Genomic DNA, 22,738 nt, shown 5'->3' on the forward strand with positions numbered 1-22,738 from the left:
TACATAACTATTACATCCTGAAACTGCTCTAATCTGCTTGTCAGAATACAGGAAGGAAATTAGACAGTTAAAGAATCGACAGAATATTACTAAATGATATAATGATAATATATTTACAGCAGCTATTAGTCATACCAGAGATCTAAAACTAATAAAGAAAATAATCAGTACACGTATTAGAATATCTGAGATTTCTTATCCACCACAGTGTCTATATATACATTTTCCATACGTCTGGCAAGTCCTTTACAGTTAATCAAAGCAGAAGCGTGTCAGCAATACTTTCCTCTGAGCGCAAGAAATAACGTCGTATCTATCACAAGAACTGCCACACAGCGAGCAAGCGCACTGGTAGTCTGGTTCGTGATATCCTTTTCCTGTGCAGATCTTGAAGTGGAAACCATGGACTGCAAAGCGGGTGATCGTGTGTCGTAGACCAAAGTTGGCATTCATACAGTCTGTTGACAGTATGTACGTTAGACGAGATGGTGTGTATTTCGATATGCGTAGAATTTTCTTCAGGAAAGTACAATTAACCTTTTCTATTTTTCTAAGGTCATTTTGTGTCAGATAATCCCAAGTAATCTGGATGTCACTATTGTATTATTTTTGTTCTGAATAGTTTCATTTGATTCGAAAGGATAGGTTTTCAAATTGCACTATGTTCTGCATGGTTTTAATGGCGGAAAAGCAAAATCGTAGTTTACCACAGAGTGCTACAATAAGAGGACGCTTACACTAGTAGCATTTGTTATAAAATAACGCGTTTAAGCCCTTCCCAAAAACAATTTAGAACTGGCGATCACGCCGAGACAATTCTTTTTCATTTAATCTATTAATTTATGTGTTTTTTCTTGTATTACAAGGCAACTTTGGATTTACTCATCTGACGTTAATTATATTAATTACAAGAGAAAGGAGAAAACTAGACTTATAGGATTATATAGAGCCTATGCAGGAGAAGAAGCATGGGGAGATATCCGTGAGAGGCTTCAGTTGGAAAATAATTATATCGGCAGGACTGACCACAAATATAAAATTAGAAGGAATTTTAGCAGAAGCGATTGGGGTAAATTTTCATTCATTGGGAAGGATGTGAAGGAGTGGAACAGTTTACCAGGGGTAGTGTTTGATCTTTTTCCAAAATCTGTACAGATATTCAAAAAGAGAATAAACAGCAACAGAGAAAATAAATGAAATGTTAGAGGGCATTCGACCAGTGCAGTTTAATGTAAATAAAAAATGTGTGTGAATAAGTTAATTCAATCCCCTGGTCTAAGGAGTTTGGACAGCTAAAGTAGGGGACTGCCTGTAGGGGTAAAGTACAGTGGGGACTTCGAGGGCCCTGGGACCGCTACGGTTGCTGTGAAGGCCCTTCAGGAACTCTGAAAAGTGGTGGTAAAAGGGGCTCTGGTTAAGACGCAGCAGGTCGTTATGCTACTTAGGTTCCAGAATGGGTAAAGAAAAGAAAAAGTAAATAAATGCAATGTAAATTTTAATCTTATACCAGTTGTACAGTATCATTTGAAGTAATTCCACAAACTGTATATCAGTTGACTATATTTGCAAGTAGTACAGGAGATATTATAAGTAGAATTTCGTAAACAATGTAAATTTATTAAGGACTAGCAAACGTACCCGTGCTTCGCTACGGTATTCTACATTGTATACGGATATCGACGTAAATACTGTGCGTGCAGCAAATGAGATTGTTTTAAAATTGCATGTCTCTTAGCCTTATCCGAGAAATAGCATGGGGAGGTCCCCATACGTTGTTTCCAATGTAAAGTGAGGGTTGCGGAGTTGTGATGATAACGCCAGGCTCACTTGCCTACTGCCATTCACAATCGAGTTGGCAAGTTTACATTATAATTGCAGGCCCCAATGCCTACTGCGCGGTCGCAATCGATTTGGGGAGTTTTAGTTACAATGGCAGACCCATTTCCTACTTTCAGACAGGTTACAGTTGAGGAGTTTTTATTATAATACCAGGCAACTTCCCTACCACCAGTCAAAATTGAGTTGTGCAGTTATCATTATAATGACAGTCCCTTTTTACTGCTGCTAGCCAGCTTACTGCCAGTCACACAGAATTAGTGAGTTTCCATGAAAATAGCAGACCACTATGCCTAATGCTAGTCAAATTTTAGATTGGAACATTTGTTTATAATGGCGGGCACCCTGGCCTAGAGCCAAACACAATAGAGTAGGGGACTTACGAACAAAACTGCATGATCCCTTGCCTTCTGCAAGACAAATCGAAAAGTGAATTATTCATTAAAATGGTAGGCCCTCCTTACTAATGCCAGTTACACAGGAGTTGGAGAAGGACCCCATTCCTACTGCCAGCAGTCAAAGTCGGTGTAGGGAGTACTGATTACAATAGCAGACACATCCTTTCTCGATCGCTACAAATCGACATCCATGAATATATACAGATGGACGTACGAAAGTATATGAATGTTTACAATATTGCAGACCTTCATTTACAGATTAACTGCTGCTAAACGGTACGTCATATCGACAAAGGATTGTACCGTAAGGCGCAGTAATTAGCGATCTAAATGGCTGGTCCTATGATATTTTCTCGCATCTAATCTATTCATGGGTCAGATTGAATCAGAAACGTTGAAATTTGTGTAAGAATATCTTACATTGCATTACTTTTCGGATAATTATGTGACATAGCATTTGGCTCACATATGGGTACTGGGTGGGCCAATGTTCGTGTAGAGTTTGATCATACTATCTTCCCTGTAAGTGATTGAAATGATGCACATGAGAAGAAAAGGTTTAGAAATTAATTTCCATTAAGGCAGGTAGATTTCCATTACGTTTGGTTGTGTGTATTTTGAGGGAGTGCAAAATCATGGTTTCGATTTCGTATAAACCTCCAATTAGTTCAGGGATTTAGAAACAATATTTGCCCTAAAACCTCCCCAAAGGACAGGTGGATTCTAAATATGAAGTTTGGTGGAAATATATCCAGTAATGTTCAAGTTAGAGAAAGACAAACAGACCAACAAACAAACAAACAAACAAACAAACAAACAAACTAACTAACTAACTGACACCAAGGAAACCTACCCTTGGACAGATGGATGCTATATATAAAATTTGGTTCAAATATCTTGTTAGTTTTCAAGTTGTAAGTTGTACGCTTTACACGCACCCGCTCATGCGTTAAGTCCGCTGGGATTTGTACCGAAAAACGGTCCGTTAATGATATCTCCCTTACTAAATCCTGTTATCGAAATGATGCACATGAGAAAAAAAAGGTTTTGAAATTAATTTTCATTAAGGCAGGTTGATTTCCATTAAGTTCGGTTGTGTATACTTTGAGGGAGTGCAAAATCACGGTTTCGGTTTCGTAAAAATCCCCACTCAATTCAATGATTTAGAAACGACATTTGCGCTAAAAACCTACCAAAGGAGAGGTAGATTCTAAATATGATGTTTGGTGGAAATATATATTTAGTAGTTTTCAAGTTATAGAAGGACAGACAAACAGACAAACAGACAAACAGACAAACAGATAAACAAACAAACAGACACCTAAGCTAAAAATGATGCAGATGGTCACTATTACACCTGAAACGGATAACTGTACGGAAATTTCGAAAAAATAATCAATGTACAGACACACGGTCGTTACGATTTTATTTTTTGCGCTAAAACCTACCCAAGGACAGGTGGATTCTAAATATGAAGTTTGGTGGAAATATATCCAGTAGTTTTCAAGTTATAGAAATGAGACAAACAGACAAACAGACAAACAAACAGACAAACAGACACCAAAGCTAAAAATGATGCAGATGGTCATTATTACACCTGAAACGGATAACTGTACGGAAATTTCGCCAAAATAATCAATGTACAGACACACGGTCGTTACGATTTTATTTATATAGATGACGGATAAGCATGAGCACGTTGAAAATTGCAGACTTCCACTTCGAGATTCATATCTCCTAAACGGTTTACGATATTAAGAAACGGTTTGCGCCATCAGACGCCCCATTTATCGCTCTAAATGTTTGTTGCTAAACTATATCCTCGTATCTCCCATATTAAGGGGGTAAATTGAGTTCAAATTTTGAATAGGGTGAAATTTGGGTGCATTTTTAACATTTTACATTACATTTTGCCTACTTATGTATAAGCTAGAATCATGAAATTTGGTACACATATGTCCCTTAATCGTGCCAATGTGCGCACCTAACGTGATGATCCTATCATTCTTATAAGTGTGTCAAACAATGAAATATACTTGTAAAAATCACCAAATTTACGAACAATCCAGAAATACGGCCAAATTTAACGTATAAGGGAGAGAGATACGACAAAATGTCACAGGACCAAAGTTGTAGATCACTCCGAATTGAAGGGACATTGTGCCATCCGTTTTGTGATACGACTTACCGTTTAGCCAAAAAATAGCTCAAAAGGAATGTCTGCACAGTCATTAAAATTGCCTCCATATTTCGATATCTTTAGGGGTAAAAAGTGAAAAATTTGAACATCTTGGAATTTTCCCGTCGGTTAGGGACCAAAAGCTATAATTTCACCAAATTTCAATTGTCTACCTCGTCTGGCAGGTTGTGCCGCCATCTTGATTTGGGGGATAGGGGATAAAAATGAGGAAATTCCCGAAAATTTTTAAGCCCACGAAACCTATAGGTTATCGTTTTGGATATACTATACGACTGTGTTCTTATGCTGAGCCCAAAATTTGAGCCCCCCCAGCGTGCCCCCTTCAGGGAATTTTGAGAATTTCCGATTTTTCTAGGGATCCTGGGGTCATCAGTTTCCCCAGTACCAACTTTCAAATTTCTGAGATTTCTGGAAGTGCCTCATTAATTCACGTCTTTTTTCATTTTTAAATATTTATATATACATCGCTCCAGCCCGACTTGCTTTTATATATATAGATGACGGATAAGCATGAGCACGTTGAAAAGTGCAGACTTCCACTTCGAGATTCATATCTCCTAAACGGTTTATGATATTAAGAAACGGTTTGCGCCATCAGACGCCCCATTTATCGCTCTAAATGTTTGTTGCTAAACCATATCCTCGTATCTCCCATATTAAGGGGGTAAATTGAGTTCAAATTTTGAATAGGGTGAAATTTGGGTGCATTTTTAACATTTTACATTACATTTTGCCTACTTATGTATAAGCTAGAATCATGAAATTTGGTACACATATGTCCCTTAATCGTGCCAATGTGCGCACCTAACATGATGATCCTATCATTCTTATAAGTGTGTCAAACAATGAAATATACTTGTAAAAATCACCAAATTTACGAACAATCCAGAAATACGGCCAAATTTAACGTATAAGGGAGAGAGATACGACAAAATGTCACAGGACCAAAGTTGTAGATCACTCCGAATTGAAGGGACATTGTGCCATCCGTTTTGTGTTACGACTTACCGTTTAGCCAAAAAATAGCTCAAAAGGAATGTCTGCACAGTCATTAAAATTGCCTCCATATTTCGATATCTTTAGGGGTAAAAGTGAAAAATTTGAACATCTTGAAATTTTCCCGTCGGTTAGGGACCAAAAGCTATAATTTCACCAAATTTCAATTGTCTACCTCGTCTGGCAGGTTGTGCCGCCATCTTGATTTGGGGGATAGGGGATAAAAATGAGGAAATTCCCGAAAATTTTTAAGCCCACGAAACCTATAGGTTATCGTTTTGGATATACTATACGACTGTGTTCTTATGCTGAGCCCAAAATTTGAGCCCCCCCAGCGTGCCCCCTTCAGGGAATTTTGAGAATTTCCGATTTTTCTAGGGATCCTGGGGTCATCAGTTTCCCCCGTACCAAGTTTCAAATTTCTGAGATTTCTGGAAGTGCCTCATTAATTCACGTCTTTTTTCATTTTTAAATATTTATATATACATCGCTCCAGCCCGACTTGCTTTTATATATATAGATAGATGACGGATAAGCATGAGCACGTTGAAAAGTGCAGACTTCCACTTCGAGATTCATATCTCCTAAACGGTTTATGATATTAAGAAACGGGTTGCGCCATCAGACGCCCCATTTATCGCTCTAAATGTTTGTTGCTAAACCATATCCTCGTATCTCCCATATTAAGGGGGTAAATTGAGTTCAAATTTTGAATAGGGTGAAATTTGGGTGCATTTTTAACATTTTACATTACATTTTGCCTACTTATGTATAAGCTAGAATCATGAAATTTGGTACACATATGTCCCTTAATCGTGCCAATGTGCACACCTAACGTGATGATCCTATCATTCTTATAAGTGTGTCAAACAATGAAATATACTTGTAAAAATCACCAAATTTACGAACAATCCAGAAATACGGCCAAATTTAACGTATAAGGGAGAGAGATACGACAAAATGTCACAGGACCAAAGTTGTAGATCACTCCGAATTGAAGGGACATTGTGCCATCCGTTTTGTGATACGACTTACCGTTTAGCCAAAAAATAGCTCAAAAGGAATGTCTGCACAGTCATTAAAATTGCCTCCATATTTCGATATCTTTAGGGGTAAAAAGTGAAAAATTTGAACATCTTGGAATTTTCCCGTCGGTTAGGGACAAAAAGCTATAATTTCACCAAATTTCAATTGTCTACCTCGTCTGGCAGGTTGTGCCGCCATCTTGATTTGGGGGGATAGGGGATAAAAATGAGGAAATTCCCGAAAATTTTTAAGCCCACGAAACCTATAGGTTATCGTTTTGGATATACTATACGACTGTGTTCTTATGCTGAGCCCAAAATTTGAGCCCCCCCAGCGTGCCCCCTTCAGGGAATTTTGAGAATTTCCGATTTTTCTAGGGATCCTGGGGTCATCAGTTTCCCCAGTACCAAGTTTCAAATTTCTGAGATTTCTGGAAGTGCCTCATTAATTCACGTCTTTTTCATTTTTAAATATTTATATATACATCGCTCCAGCCCGACTTGCTTTTATATATATAGATAGATGACGGATAAGCATGAGCACGTTGAAAAGTGCAGACTTCCACTTCGAGATTCATATCTCCTAAACGGTTTATGATATTAAGAAACGGTTTGCGCCATCAGACGCCCCATTTATCGCTCTAAATGTTTGTTGCTAAACCATATCCTCGTATCTCCCATATTAAGGGGGTAAATTGAGTTCAAATTTTGAATAGGGTGAAATTTGGGTGCATTTTTAACATTTTACATTACATTTTGCCTACTTATGTATAAGCTAGAATCATGAAATTTGGTACACATATGTCCCTTAATCGTGCCAATGTGCGCACCTAACATGATGATCCTATCATTCTTATAAGTGTGTCAAACAATGAAATATACTTGTAAAAATCACCAAATTTACGAACAATCCAGAAATACGGCCAAATTTAACGTATAAGGGAGAGAGATACGACAAAATGTCACAGGACCAAAGTTGTAGATCACTCCGAATTGAAGGGACATTGTGCCATCCGTTTTGTGTTACGACTTACCGTTTAGCCAAAAAATAGCTCAAAAGGAATGTCTGCACAGTCATTAAAATTGCCTCCATATTTCGATATCTTTAGGGGTAAAAAGTGAAAAATTTGAACATCTTGAAATTTTCCCTTCGGTTAGGGACCAAAAGCTATAATTTCACCAAATTTCAATTGTCTACCTCGTCTGGCAGGTTGTGCCGCCATCTTGATTTGGGGGGATAGGGGATAAAAATGAGGAAATTCCCGAAAATTTTTAAGCCCACGAAACCTATAGGTTATCGTTTTGGATATACTATACGACTGTGTTCTTATGCTGAGCCCAAAATTTGAGCCCCCCCAGCGTGCCCCCTTCAGGGAATTTTGAGAATTTCCGATTTTTCTAGGGATCCTGGGGTCATCAGTTTCCCCCGTACCAAGTTTCAAATTTCTGAGATTTCTGGAAGTGCCTCATTAATTCACGTCTTTTTTCATTTTTAAATATTTATATATACATCGCTCCAGCCCGACTTGCTTTTATATATATAGATGACGGATAAGCATGAGCACGTTGAAAAGTGCAGACTTCCACTTCGAGATTCATATCTCCTAAACGGTTTATGATATTAAGAAGCGGGTTGCGCCATCAGACGCCCCATTTATCGCTCTAAATGTTTGTTGCTAAACCATATCCTCGTATCTCCCATATTAAGGGGGTAAATTGAGTTCAAATTTTGAATAGGGTGAAATTTGGGTGCATTTTTAACATTTTACATTACATTTTGCCTACTTATGTATAAGCTAGAATCATGAAATTTGGTACACATATGTCCCTTAATCGTGCCAATGTGCACACCTAACGTGATGATCCTATCATTCTTATAAGTGTGTCAAACAATGAAATATACTTGTAAAAATCACCAAATTTACGAACAATCCAGAAATACGGCTAAATTTAACGTATAAGGGAGAGAGATACGACAAAATGTCACCGGACCAAAGTTGTAGATCACTCCGAATTGAAGGGACATTGTGCCATCCGTTTTGTGATACGACTTACCGTTTAGCCAAAAAATAGCTCAAAAGGAATGTCTGCACAGTCATTAAAATTGCCTCCATATTTCGATATCTTTAGGGGTAAAAAGTGAAAAATTTAAACATCTTGGAATTTTCCCGTCGGTTAGGGACCAAAAGCTATAATTTCACCAAATTTCAATTGTCTACCTCGTCTGGCAGGTTGTGCCGCCATCTTTATTTGGGGGGATAGGGGATAAAAATGAGGAATTTCCCGAAAATTTTTAAGCCCACGAAACCTATAGGTTATCGTTTTGGATATACTATACGACTGTGTTCTTATGCTGAGCCCAAAATTTGAGCCCCCCCAGCGTGCCCCCTTCAGGGAATTTTGAGAATTTCCGATTTTTCTAGGGATCCTGGGGTCATCAGTTTCCCCCGTACCAAGTTTCAAATTTCTGAGATTTCTGGAAGTGCCTCATTAATTCACGTCTTTTTTCATTTTTAAATATTTATATATACATCGCTCCAGCCCGACTTGCTTTTATATATATAGATAGATGACGGATAAGCATGAGCACGTTGAAAAGTGCAGACTTCCACTTCGAGATTCATATCTCCTAAACGGTTTATGATATTAAGAAACGGTTTGCGCCATCAGACGCCCCATTTATCGCTCTAAATGTTTGTTGCTAAACCATATCCTCGTATCTCCCATATTAAGGGGGTAAATTGAGTTCAAATTTTGAATAGGGTGAAATTTGGGTGCATTTTTAACATTTTACATTACATTTTGCCTACTTATGTATAAGCTAGAATCATGAAATTTGGTACACATATGTCCCTTAATCGTGCCAATGTGCGCACCTAACATGATGATCCTATCATTCTTATAAGTGTGTCAAACAATGAAATATACTTGTAAAAATCACCAAATTTACGAACAATCCAGAAATACGGCCAAATTTAACGTATAAGGGAGAGAGATACGACAAAATGTCACAGGACCAAAGTTGTAGATCACTCCGAATTGAAGGGACATTGTGCCATCCGTTTTGTGTTACGACTTACCGTTTAGCCAAAAAATAGCTCAAAAGGAATGTCTGCACAGTCATTAAAATTGCCTCCATATTTCGATATCTTTAGGGGTAAAAGTGAAAAATTTGAACATCTTGAAATTTTCCCGTCGGTTAGGGACCAAAAGCTATAATTTCACCAAATTTCAATTGTCTACCTCGTCTGGCAGGTTGTGCCGCCATCTTGATTTGGGGGATAGGGGATAAAAATGAGGAAATTCCCGAAAATTTTTAAGCCCACGAAACCTATAGGTTATCGTTTTGGATATACTATACGACTGTGTTCTTATGCTGAGCCCAAAATTTGAGCCCCCCCAGCGTGCCCCCTTCAGGGAATTTTGAGAATTTCCGATTTTTCTAGGGATCCTGGGGTCATCAGTTTCCCCCGTACCAAGTTTCAAATTTCTGAGATTTCTGGAAGTGCCTCATTAATTCACGTCTTTTTTCATTTTTAAATATTTATATATACATCGCTCCAGCCCGACTTGCTTTTATATATATAGATGAACTGTGTGTTTAATAGAAAAAATTGTTAGCGTAAATTATATAATATTGTATTATAGGAAAATTTTATTCTCTTGTTAATTTAATATTTAGTGCTTGACAATAATGTATTTTAGTGTACCATTTGCCACCGAGGTAGACACCTCATTTGCAAATAAAGAGATTTTGATTTGATTTGATATTTCTGTCGGCGGACTAAACGCCAACTTCCTTCAGACTTCATACACCATGGCCGGACTACACAATAAGGCCGTGAAGGTGGAGATCCGACAACGTCGCTTGGAGTCAATCCTGTGAATTCTGTGTTCGTAATTTGTAAACAAGTCTTAACACTGTGTATCATTATATTTTGTGTTGTACGTGAATTAACTTGATGCATTGTTTAAATTTCAGAGTACCGTATACTGAAGATATGTATGTGTTATAGTTTTAAAAAATTAATCTACACGCTATTTGGTATCCTAGAACGACATTAATTTACGAAAAAGATGAGCTTCCTCATGTTGCAATATGTATAATAGTGATAATCCACATCGTTTTTAAAGCCATTATGAGTTTGTATTTTTCAAATTACAGTAGTTTAAAAGTGCCGCATAATTGTGTTATATATTTTACATTGCACGAGTAAGACAACCAGAACTAAATCTAGGCTTAATTTCAGATGCGAAGGCATTGCTGTGTTCTTTCGTGTACCAGCAACTATGATTCTAAGCAAGAAGGATACATTTCAGTGTTCAGATTTCCTAAAGATGATGCAATTAAATCTTTGTAGTTAAAATGTATCCTCAGAGGCAACTGGAACCCTACTTCATCTAGTGTAGTCTGTGCGAAACACTTTGCTCCTGAAGATGTGGAAATATTTGAGACTTACATTGATAACAATGGTGAAAAGAAAACAAGCAAAAAGACAGACCTATATTAAAGTCTGGTGCTCTCCCTAGGATTTTTATAAACATTCCCTATTATTTACCCAGCCCATCTACAAGAAAAATTCCAGATGACAGGCGTAAAGAAATTTCGAAAAGAGAGGAGGAAGAATTTTAAAAACTTGATGAGCAAGACAAAATTGTAGATTTTGTAGTCTTAAAAGATTGAAAATCCTCCCTGCTAACGGTTTAGGAAACATAAGGTTGACAGAAAGTAGTGAAAATTGGATTTGTATTTTACACTCTGTCAATCAATGAAATACATTTTTTGTTTGCTATTTCCTTTACGTTGCATCGACACAGATAGGTCTAATGGCGACAATGGGACAGAAAAGGCCTAGGAATGGGAAGGTAGCGACCGTGGCCTTAATTAAGGTACAGTCCCAGCTTTTGCCTGGCGTGAACATGGGAAACCACGGAAAACCATCTCCATGTCTTCCAACAGTGGGGTTCGAACCCACTATCTCCCGAATGTGAGCTCACAGCTGCGTGCCCCTCACCGCACGGCCAACTCGCCCGGTTACAGAAAGTCGAGAAAGCAATAAAAGTGTCAGGGTTGTTGGAGCTATCAGCGATTGTGAAAGGGAAAATGTAGGTAAGGATGATCCCTTATTATAAGGAAAGTGTCCGACTCGTTGGCTGAGCGGTCAGCGTACTGGCCTTCGGTTCAGAGAGTCCCGGGTTCGATTTCCGGCTGGGTCGGGGATTTTAATCTTAATTGGTTAATTCCATTGGCACGGGGGCTGGGTGTATGTGTTGTCTTCATCATCATCCTCCTCCTCGTGCAGGTCTCCTACGGGAATCAAATAGAAAGACCTGCGTCTGGCGAGCCGAACCCGCCCTGGGATATTCCGGCACTAAAAGCCATAAGACACTTCATGTCATAAGGGAAGTTAGAGAAGTGGTCACAACTCAAGGTCATTCTGAACAATTATTGTGTATACCATGTAAATAATGAGCTGGAACCTCAGGTACATTACAAGAAAATGGTTGGCCTTATCAAAGGCCACCTGTCAGATCTTGAGTCTTTCATTGAATCTCACTCAGATGAAGAATTTCCAGACTCCATGCAAGCGGTGTCTTTAAGCCACATACGGTATCTTCTTCTTGTAATGCTGCTATTCGCAAGCAAAACATTATGTTATTTCCTCATTCTAGATATCTCAAACGCATAGCCAATGTATAGCATGTGGTCTTTCTGTGAGACAGCGATATGTAAATCTCCTTTTGGATGAAATGTATGTGAACTCATATTGCCAGTTTAAGTCAGGTGTTGTGCATGGCCAAACAAACAGGAAAGTTAGCTAGAACCATTCAGGCCCTTCTGGTAAGTTCTGTTTTTGGGAGTGTTTCTGCTGTAGTTGCACTGGTGCCAGTAACAAATTTAAAAGGTGATGATATTACCCAACATGAAAAGTAGCTGTAAGTACTGTCCAAAATTGCAGTTTTACTGTACTTAGCATTATTTCCGATAACAATAGGATAAATAACAACATGTTTTCTCTTCTAGATGAAAGTTTAAATTATGTGATTATTTTATTTACTTTTTATTTGATACGGTTCATCTCCTTAAATCTGTTATGAATAATTACTTAAATCTGTGTGATGAAGCTAAAACCTTCTTTTAACCCTAATTTGATCCTGTCGTTGATCATGGTTGTTCAGTTTCCAAAGCCCATAGGACATAAGATTGTGTTGTTTTCTTCTGGTTGTAGCCGTATGTTTGTTTATTCTCGTGTTTGCATTGTCGTATTTATTTCAATTTTTACAGTGTTTTATATGTATACAGTGAAAAATGCTCTTCCAGCAACGTTTTATTTGAGAAAACGTAATTGAAGGTTAACTTCCCATATGTTACAAGTAAGAATCCAAGGAGTAGCAGTACAGTGTCGCCAAGTTTCAGCATCACGGTCTTAGTATAGTCTGGCCATGCATACACATATTTATTAATTAACTAACTTTTTCCCATGGGCTCTGCAGAGTGCTGCGATCTTGCGTTAGCGATCTACACTGGTTGCCTCTCCTAAATCTCTTCGACCAATCAGTACGCGGCACCTAAGCAAGCTGGTGAAGCTAAGTTAGTGAGCAAAGACCGGCCCTGATGTGAAGGGACTTCGTCAGTGGTAGGCATGGTGTGCAAACGCGTTATGTGGTCCCCCAAGATGCTAGCGTCGGGTTGGAATATAGACCTTGGATAATGATCTTAAATTTTGGGTTTTGTAACCCTATCTCATTTCTTACAATTTATATTTGGAATCGTCTTACTCTTATTTAATTAAATTGTTTCATTGTGACCTGGGATATGAATACATCTGTAAGTATACTACAATCCGACCTATTCTTTGCTGACTATTGGATTTATACACGAGCTTAATGTGTTTTGGAACTAACTCTCTCCATGCGGCGGCTATTGAATGTTTGATAATATTTTAAAGAAGTGAAGATGTAGTTGTAAAATTTTCTACAAGAATTTTGTCAAAATGATAGATATGTTATTGTTCGTAAAAGGAAATGTGTTAATTTTCTAGTTGTCATTATTCACCCGTGAAAAGGTTATACTTGATGATGTAAATTAAAACTAATGGTTTTCGCCTCTGGTGGCTTAAAAACTTCGCGAGGTTCCGAAGGGGCATGAGAATTCCAGTCACCATCAATTTAATTTATCTTTAGCTCATCTGATATTTTATTTAATCTGGTCTTTTAATGCTTGGGAGGGTTTGTTTTTCATTTGCTTTTACTTACGTTATTGACATTTGTTGTGGTCTCATTCTGTGATTAGTCGCTAGGCTTGTTTTTGGTGTGTATATTCGTTGCTATGGCAATGGAATTGTTTTTTCCCGAAGTGCGTGTGGCCCTGTTGGTTTCGCGAGTTGGTCGGGTAATGTCTTCCTGATTATAACTTGTGTTCCTGTGAAGCATTTCTCAATCCTTTTCCCACTCCCGAATTAATATATTTTCTGCTTTCCCTATGTATTTTCCTTAACCTGGAAGTTATTTGAGTTCCTGAAGATAATTTATTGTGAGGCTAGAATTTAATGCTCGTGTGTAAGCTCACTTATCCAAACTTCACTGAAAAGTTATTTATTAATTATTTGTCTCAAGGTTACCACCGTTTATTTTATATTTTATTTAAGTTAGTAAAGAAAGACAGGCCAGTGTTTTTAAGTTATAAATTTATCTTAATTTATTCCTTTCAATTTCAACTTAATTCGTTTGTTTTTCCTTTAAGGGATGTGACCATTTTAGTTATTCTTGTTTAACTTATTCATTCCCTGAATTAAAACTTTTGATTTGGTTTAACGTTTAATTTTCTTTCATGGTCTTAGGCAATTAAACGCTGAAAAAGGTAAACCTTCTCCATGTCCTCTAGGTTTGATGGGGCCTATTAATTGGTAGGTACCTGGATTTGTACTTATTTTTAGCCCTGTGGTTTTTATTTTGGCCTTTGATTTCTCTTGTCCGGTTTTAGTTATTTATTTATTTATTTATTTATTTATTTATTGGTTATAGAATATCCCAGTGAGCTAGTGGCTCAAGGAGGGACTGCCCTTTACAATCACAGCTTGTTTGTTAAAAATGAAGCCATGTTTTCCAGTGTTGACTTAGTTAAATGTAACAAAGGCTTTTCAGTCTGTCAAACACACAGGAAATACAATGTAAATTAAAACACTATAAACATATCTGTAAAACACCCACTAACATACAAAGAATGTCATGTTTCGTTCAACAGGAACATCCTCAGATTCTATCAAATCACTTAAAAATAAGCTTATATATGTACAGTATTGTTTACGTAGCGTAGACTTGTCAATGATAGAGAGATTAGTGATAACATGAAACAGTAATGACAAAAAATAAAATATATACAATTATTAATATAATGAAAAACTTACGTATTTATCTAGACTGCCGTTGTTAAGTCTGTTGTCACCAAACACTATTTCAGTACTGTGGTCATGGAAAGTTTGTGGTGAGCCACGCTGCGCGTGGAGAGGGGAGGGCAAGAAAGGGAGAGGCCTTGTAGATCGATGTGGATCTCTCCTATTGAATGATGAAATCGAGTAGACTATAGAGTGGAGAGGGGAGTGAGATGTAGGGCGGAGCGGCTGGAGCGCTTTGGAACTTTCCATCAACATTGGAGGGGGGAAAGATGTTATTGACCTATTTCATGTTAATTGTACCTGTATGTAATATGGATGAATGCAAATTAAATTTTTTAAATAGGTGAATAAAGTAAGGAACGGTATTATTATTATTATTATTATTATTATTATGAAAAAAGCATTTTATCTTCCATCAACATTGGAGAGGGGAGAGATGTTATTGACCTTTTCCATGTTAAATGTACCTTTATGTAATATGGATGAATGCAAATAAATAATTTTTTGGTGAATAAAGAAAGGGACGTTATTATTATTATTATTATTATTATTATTATTATTATTATTATTATTACGATAGAAGCAATTTAATGAGTAGGTGTTGTCAGATATTGTGTGAGTAGAGCGAATAGGGGGAATTATTTAAATGTGTATGCTCATTCAGGTTATTGGCATTAGCATTTTTTGTGACATAAATTTCTATTGCTTCTTTTCTATTCAAAGATTTTCTTTTATATTCGAAGTGTAAAATTTTTAGATCAGTGTTGATGTCTGTGAAATGGTGTGAACAGTCGTACATGTGCTCCCCGAAGGCTGAATGCCGATTATATCTCATCGCGTTTTTGTGTTCTTAGTATCTTGTATGGAAATTACGTTTTGTTTGACCTATGTATGTGGCGTTGCAGTTAGGTTCTTGGCACTTGAGTTCATACACCCCTGACTTTGAGACAGGATCCTTTTCGTTTAGGTTGCACCTGCTGAAAAGTCTCTGTAGTGTGTTATTCGTTCGAAAAGTTACTTTTAAACCTTGTTTCTAGAAAATGTTAGCTACTTTGTTTGAAGGACTGAAAAGCCTTTGTTACACAAATCACAGCTTCGCAGCTTTAAGTTTCATTTAACAGATAAGGCATAGGCCAACATATATAACAAGGAATATTTACAATTATTGATTTACATCATAATATCATTATACATGGAAAAAAGAAGATTTTAAAAATAAACTAAACTTAGGTGGAAAAATAGGTAATCGATTTATTCTCCAACACACTGTTCAAGGATGTACCTGCGTACTTCTTTCTTAAATCTGTACAACTTATTGATTTGTTTTAATTTGGGAGGTAGATTGTTAAAGGCTGTGCTTGCTGAATAAGAAATGCCTTTAACACCGTATTTGGTAGTGTTAGTGGAATCTTTGTAAAACTGGTTTGCTGATCTTGTGTTATGGGTGTGAATGTCCTTGCTGTATTGTAGTTCTGTATTAACAGAAATCATATTATTTTTATACCTGAACATAAATAAAGCTTGAGACTATTTAATCTGGCATTGTACTGGTAATATGTTTGTTTCCTAAAAAAACTTCCACAGATGGTTTTAGAAAATCATATCCATACATAATTTTTAAAGCCCTCTTTTGGAGTACTTCTAGTCCCTTTATCGCTTCCTGGGTAAAATGTCCCCATATTATATTCATGTACATAAGGTGTGAATGTATGAGGGAGGTATATGTTTCTTAAGTGTTGGTTGTTTATTGCATAGTCTTTCAATCTTTTTAGTACTCCAATTACACTAATAATTTTTCCTTACATTTAAGATATGCTCATTACAAGTTATTGTATAAAGCCAGGCCTAAATATGAAAACTGGTTTACTCTTTCAATTGGCTCATTGCCAATTTTTACTACATTACAGGTATTGATAATTTGTGTTGGTTTATGAAATCTCATGTATTTTGTTTTTGAGGTGCTTATAACTAGGTTATTGTTGTTCAGCCATGATGTTAGTATGTCCAGATATTTTTACATATACTCCATAACCGTTTGTTCACAACTGCTGTCATAAAATATAAATATATCATCTGCAAACAGGAATATCTTACCAGTAAACTCAAGATAACCTATATCATTAATAAATATTAAAAACAGTAATGGTCGCAGCACTGACCCTTGTTGGACACCATGTTTAACATTGTAGATGGGCCCTTTAGTTTCATTGATATTAACATATTGCTTCCTATCAGTTAAGTAATTTTTAAACCACTCAAAGGCTATTCCTCTAATTCCTGCATTTGCTAGTTTGTTAAGTAGTAGGATATGGTTAACTGTGTCAAATGCCTTTGCAAGATCTATGAAAATTCCAGCTGCTATTTTATTACTATCTAATGCATTCTGTATCAGGGACACTATGTCAAAAGCAAGTGAAAGTGTACTATGTTTGGGTAGGAAGCCATAATGAAATTTGAAGAAGAAATGTGTTTTTGTTAGGAAATTCAAGACTTGTTTTTTATTACTATTTCAAGTACTTTTGCTATCGAAGATACTATACATAGTGGCCTGTAATTACTGGGGTCACATTGTATTCCTTTCTTAAGAACTGGTACCACTCTTGCAATTTTACATTTATCTGGTATAACTCCTGTTTGCAATGACAAATGAATAATTTTGGTGAGCAAGGGGGCCAGATGATTTACACACCTCTTGAGGAGTATGCTATTTATTCCGTCATCTGTGTGGTTATTCTTGCTGGCTAGTGCTTCTATGATTTGTGTAACTTCCTTAACATCTGTTGGCTTAAAGCAAATACAGTAGAGACAATACACGACACTTACGGATTTCGCCTTGCTAAAGTCGGAGACAATTCGACGGTGGCGCTCCTAGTGACTTGACCTGAACAAATCGCGCTAAATTCAAATATCATTGGAAATGTATACGGAAATGGATAAATAAATTACGTCTAGAACGAAAGTGGTATTGAGATATTAACTTCGAAGTTGCTAAAGCAACTCTGGATAATTGAATGAAGAATTATTTAAAGGTTATTATTCAAAGACTGAAATTAAACATATAAACAAGGAATTGAAATGGACTGCTGTGAAATGGCTTGATCTTTCATTTATGCATTACTTTTTAGCTTTAGTATACCTGCCTGAAATCTTACGGTTGGATTTGTCTTTTCTCCTCATTTAAAAACATTGTATCATCATATTAAGACATTTGTCAATAAAAATATCGGCACATTCCTTACACATATGACGCAATGAATTAACATTTAATAGCTGGACAATTTTCCTCTTAACATGAAGCCTACTAACAGAAAGAAAATCTATAAAATCCCGGCGTTAATCTGAGAAGAGGGATAAAAGAAAGAAAAGTTTGAAAATGTTGTCGATAGTGATGCTCTGAGGAATATTTACGTACAATTAGAGAAAAAATGTAACATACCCTTGGCTGTATTGTCGAGGATTTCTAAAGTCGCTGGCCTGGAAATGATCTGAACAGATCTTATAATTCTTATATAAGCGTAACGTCCCTTCTTTCTTGTACACCTTATCCAAATCGCTTCTGTTACATTTCAAAACCCACAGATCACACCTACAACAACACATCGGTATTGAAGGTTAACTGCTGCACTATACAATAAAATATGCGTATTACAGTTTATGCCAGTTAAAATATGGGTCGAGCAGGTCAGAAGATTATGAAGTACTATAAAAATCTCTGTCACTGGAAGAATATATATGCAAACACAATATTACTTACATGTTCTTGTCACGAGGGAACCTGAAGAACGACCGCGCATTTTTTTCTACTTCGTAATTACTGCAGCCAAACACAGCACATACCTTTCCCCTCATGTTGAGAGGAGATATCAAGGAATGACACACGCTACTATTTAATTATGTCAACTCGCTGAAAACGCATAAATAACACCAAAAATTTCACCAAAAAATACACGTGTTCTTATGACAGAATCAGTACCGTTCAGGTCTATCCGCTAGAGTGAGCTCCAATAGCTGTCCCTCGATATCTCGCTCAGTGTCGCGTATTGTCTCTACTGTATTTGCTTAAAGTACACAGAGTTGCAGATCGTATGATTAGACAGCAAATGTGGGTTACAGGGACCAAGATCTTTAGCCAGATTTTCGACTACATTAACGAAATATGTGTTAAAAGCTTTACAAATATCTTGACTAGAAGTGTGATGAACATTTTCGTACACAAGTTCTGTAACTTTTGGTTTACTATTAGTTCTCCCAAGTATTTGGTTTACTGCCTTCCACATATCTTTATTAGTATCCCCTTTTCTAATAACATGATTATAATATGACCTTTTTAGCAATCTTTTCATTTTAATTACGTCCTTGCAAATTCTTGTGTACTCTTCGATTGTTTCAGTTCAAGGGTTTTTAGCTTTAGTTTTTGCATATAGGATATTTTTTCTTTTTACAACTTCTAGGAATTTTTGTGTTACCCATGGCTTATGTGTATCTTTTTGCGGTGGTTTTTGCCCAATATTTGAACTAGCTACTCTAAGTCCCTCACTAATAAAAGCACAGAGCTGGTCGTAGGCTTTATTCACGTCAGCAGATAAATTTGTACATGTATTTTTTGTTTAAAAATCATTTAGCTTCGTGTAATTTATTTTCATGTGTGTTTGTATATTTGTGTCACTACCTACTGAATGGAGAGCTCTCTTTAATTTGTGTTGTTACTTCTAGAATTAGAATATTATGATCACTAAGGTCACTTATTACATTATATACATAGTAATGAGCAGTGGCAAAGTTTGAGTGTATATGATCAATTAAAGTTGAGGATGTGGGTGTTATTCTTGTTGGAAGCCTTGTATTGCAGGGGTAAACATTGTAACAATTCAATAAGGATATATAGTTCCTATGAATATTGCTATCTTTTAGAAAATCTACGTTATCGTCTCCTATCAGCAATGAGTTTGATTTTCGGGTATTGCACAAAACAAATCCAAGATCTATCATAAAGTTAGTAATATTACTCTCCTTTGGGTTGTAATATGAAATCTTGTTATATCTCCGGTTTTTGCTAAATACTTCTATTTGGAGAATTCTGTGATAACTGTTAATGATCTTAATGACTTTAGTTGTCCATTTTCTTGATACATACACTGACAGTCCCCCTCCAGTACCCTCTCTAGCTAGATGGTAAGATTCAAAGCTAGGTATGTTATAATATGATGTTTCTTCATCTGATAGCCAATTTTCTGTTATGACTATAATGTCAAGTTCTGTAACCTCATCAAAAATAAGCATGATATCCTCAAACTTGTTCCTAACACTTCGTGCATTGATACAGATACATTTAAATTTAGAATTTAGAGCATGATTCTTAGTTTGTAATTTATAGTTTTCTACAGTATCACTCATGATCTCAAGAGAACTTATTATTTCCTCACTGTAATAAATGTCCTGTACCATTTAAAATCATTATAAATGCGTGTGAGTATAGTACCTGCAGCGTTTACTGTCCGAGTTTATTCTCGAGGTGTGCGATCTTTTCTTCGTTGCTGATGAGCATGCTTGGTCCATCCCTAGCTTCGCTTACTAGATCTTGCAGTCCCTTGTCCATGTGGCAAATATTTTACCATTCTGCTTCAGTAGCCTGCACCTTCTTGCAATGTTCTCATTCCTGGCCCAAAGATAGTCATTGTACCATTTCATTGCCCTGGTCATTTAGAATCGCGACATTGAAATCGTCATTTGCCGAGAATAGCGGTAAAGTTCCGTAAATCGTGCGGCAGAAAGTTCGAAGTAATGAAGTACAAACTAATGGAATCCATGTGGCCGCTAACATAAGGGAAAATATACAGGCAAACGGAATCCAGGTAACCGTGATATAAGAAAAGTTCACTATAAACCAACAATATAGTAATGGGAAGGAGCAGTTCACCTGTGGGAACTAGTTCATTTACTCTCGCTCCCAAGAAAGAACTACTTCATGAACTACTTCACCAACTACTTCAAAATGTTTAACTTTCCCGCTAGACTACTCTGCAACCGCTGAAGTAGTTCGTCAGCGAACAAGTTCTTTCCCATTCCCTTCACACTTGTGAAGTTCTACAGTTCGAGAAGTAGTTCTCGAGAGACGAGTAAACACTTCACAGTTCGTGGGAGTGAAGTAGTTCCCGAGAACTAGTTCGTTCGCGAACTACCCATCACTACAACAGTAGGAACATTCGAAGATCGTAAAAAGGAAGAATATTCACAGAAGATTTCAAGAAGCTACTGTATAAAGAAATAGCAGATTTTAGAGAGAAGATACTAACATTATCGGAAGAATTAACAAAAATACGAAGTCCAAATGTTATATTTCTCGTAAAGATATAGGCTCATAGGCAAATTACACTGCAATTCGTGTTGTTAAAACTGCAATACCGTAGTTGAATTTACGTCATCATATTCTCCTCATAAGATCCTAAAGAATTTAAGAAGGCTTTATAACTATGGAGACCGTGGAATTAATGTTATATTTATCTATGTTTTTCATGCATGTACGTGAAAACGCTGTGATGGCCTGCTAAATGAAGATGGGATTGGCGACAGACGGGAGCCGAACCGGCCGTGCCCGACAACACAAGTCCAGCGATCAAGACTCGGAGATGCCGCAGATATAAACCAGAGATGATCGCCGCATAAGAGGACGAAATTACAGCAGTCCCAGCCCAAAACACAGGCAGAATAAGATAAGTTTAAAAGCTGTATTTTTCAAAAGTAGATATTTGTGTAGTATCATGTAGTAATTTGTTGGTTGTGTTGATGTAAGGAATGGATCGATGTATCTTCGAGAGATGACTTATAAGGATAGTTTCATCGCGAACGTATTGATAATGCTGTTCAGATGAAGGTGTTTGGTAATCTTCAAAAGCAGATAAGAACTTCCATATGTAGGAAATGTCGCATTCGCCAATGAAGCACTATAATAACGTCTTGTCAGTCGATTTTCAAAGAGTTATGCCATAATCAAGCCGTTCAAATGTACTTGGAGTAAGTAAATACCGGTAATGCAGATCGAATCGTAGGTTACCTAGATCATCATTAATACCAACTTATTGCCAAACGTGAATAAATATGGGTTATATTTATACATATATATTTTGACAAATCAAGTGCATATTGTCAGAAATAGATGTTGTCGATCCATAATATTGTAATTTCATTGGGATATGGAATTATTCAAATCGAGCGTTACATTGAATAGATCAAATGAAGTTTATGTATGCGGTGATGTAAGGATATGATGGAAATATGAGATAGGGAGTGCGAATAATAAATAATAGATATCCTTGAATATTTGTTTGGGGAATGATAATAAATGGAAGGTTGTTTGAGGAAAGAATCTCACGTATAAATAATTAATGAGAGTGTATGTAACGTAGTGTAGAATTAAGGTTTTATTTAATGCTTAAAGCGACGTAACCTCGAATAATCTATATGTGACGTATTGGCAAATTGAAGATGGGTTTACAGGATGTTAATGAAGTATGGTCATCGGAAATTAATCTCAATTAACCTACAACTCAGGCTATTATGGCAACCTCAAAGAAAATTTCCACATCCTATTTGATATTTAAGTTGATTTAAGCTGAAACACTAGATTAGTGTCGGCAGATATGAAATTAGTGTCATCGTAATGTTAGCTAATCACTATTAATGGCTTAGGAACTGTCATCTATGGTATTCCTTGACTTATTGCTAACATATAATTGAATTTATTAAGCGGCGCGACATATTATAACCTGAATGCAAAGCTGTTGAGTCTATCTTGGAGATCTTACAGACTTTATAGGTATATTTTTATTATATCTAGTCATGATAAATGATGATTTTTTAAATATTAAGATAGGTAGCTATTAAGAGCTA

This window comes from Anabrus simplex, chromosome 1, assembly GCF_040414725.1.
Source record: "Anabrus simplex isolate iqAnaSimp1 chromosome 1, ASM4041472v1, whole genome shotgun sequence".
In the NCBI taxonomy this organism is placed as follows: domain Eukaryota; kingdom Metazoa; phylum Arthropoda; class Insecta; order Orthoptera; family Tettigoniidae; genus Anabrus; species Anabrus simplex.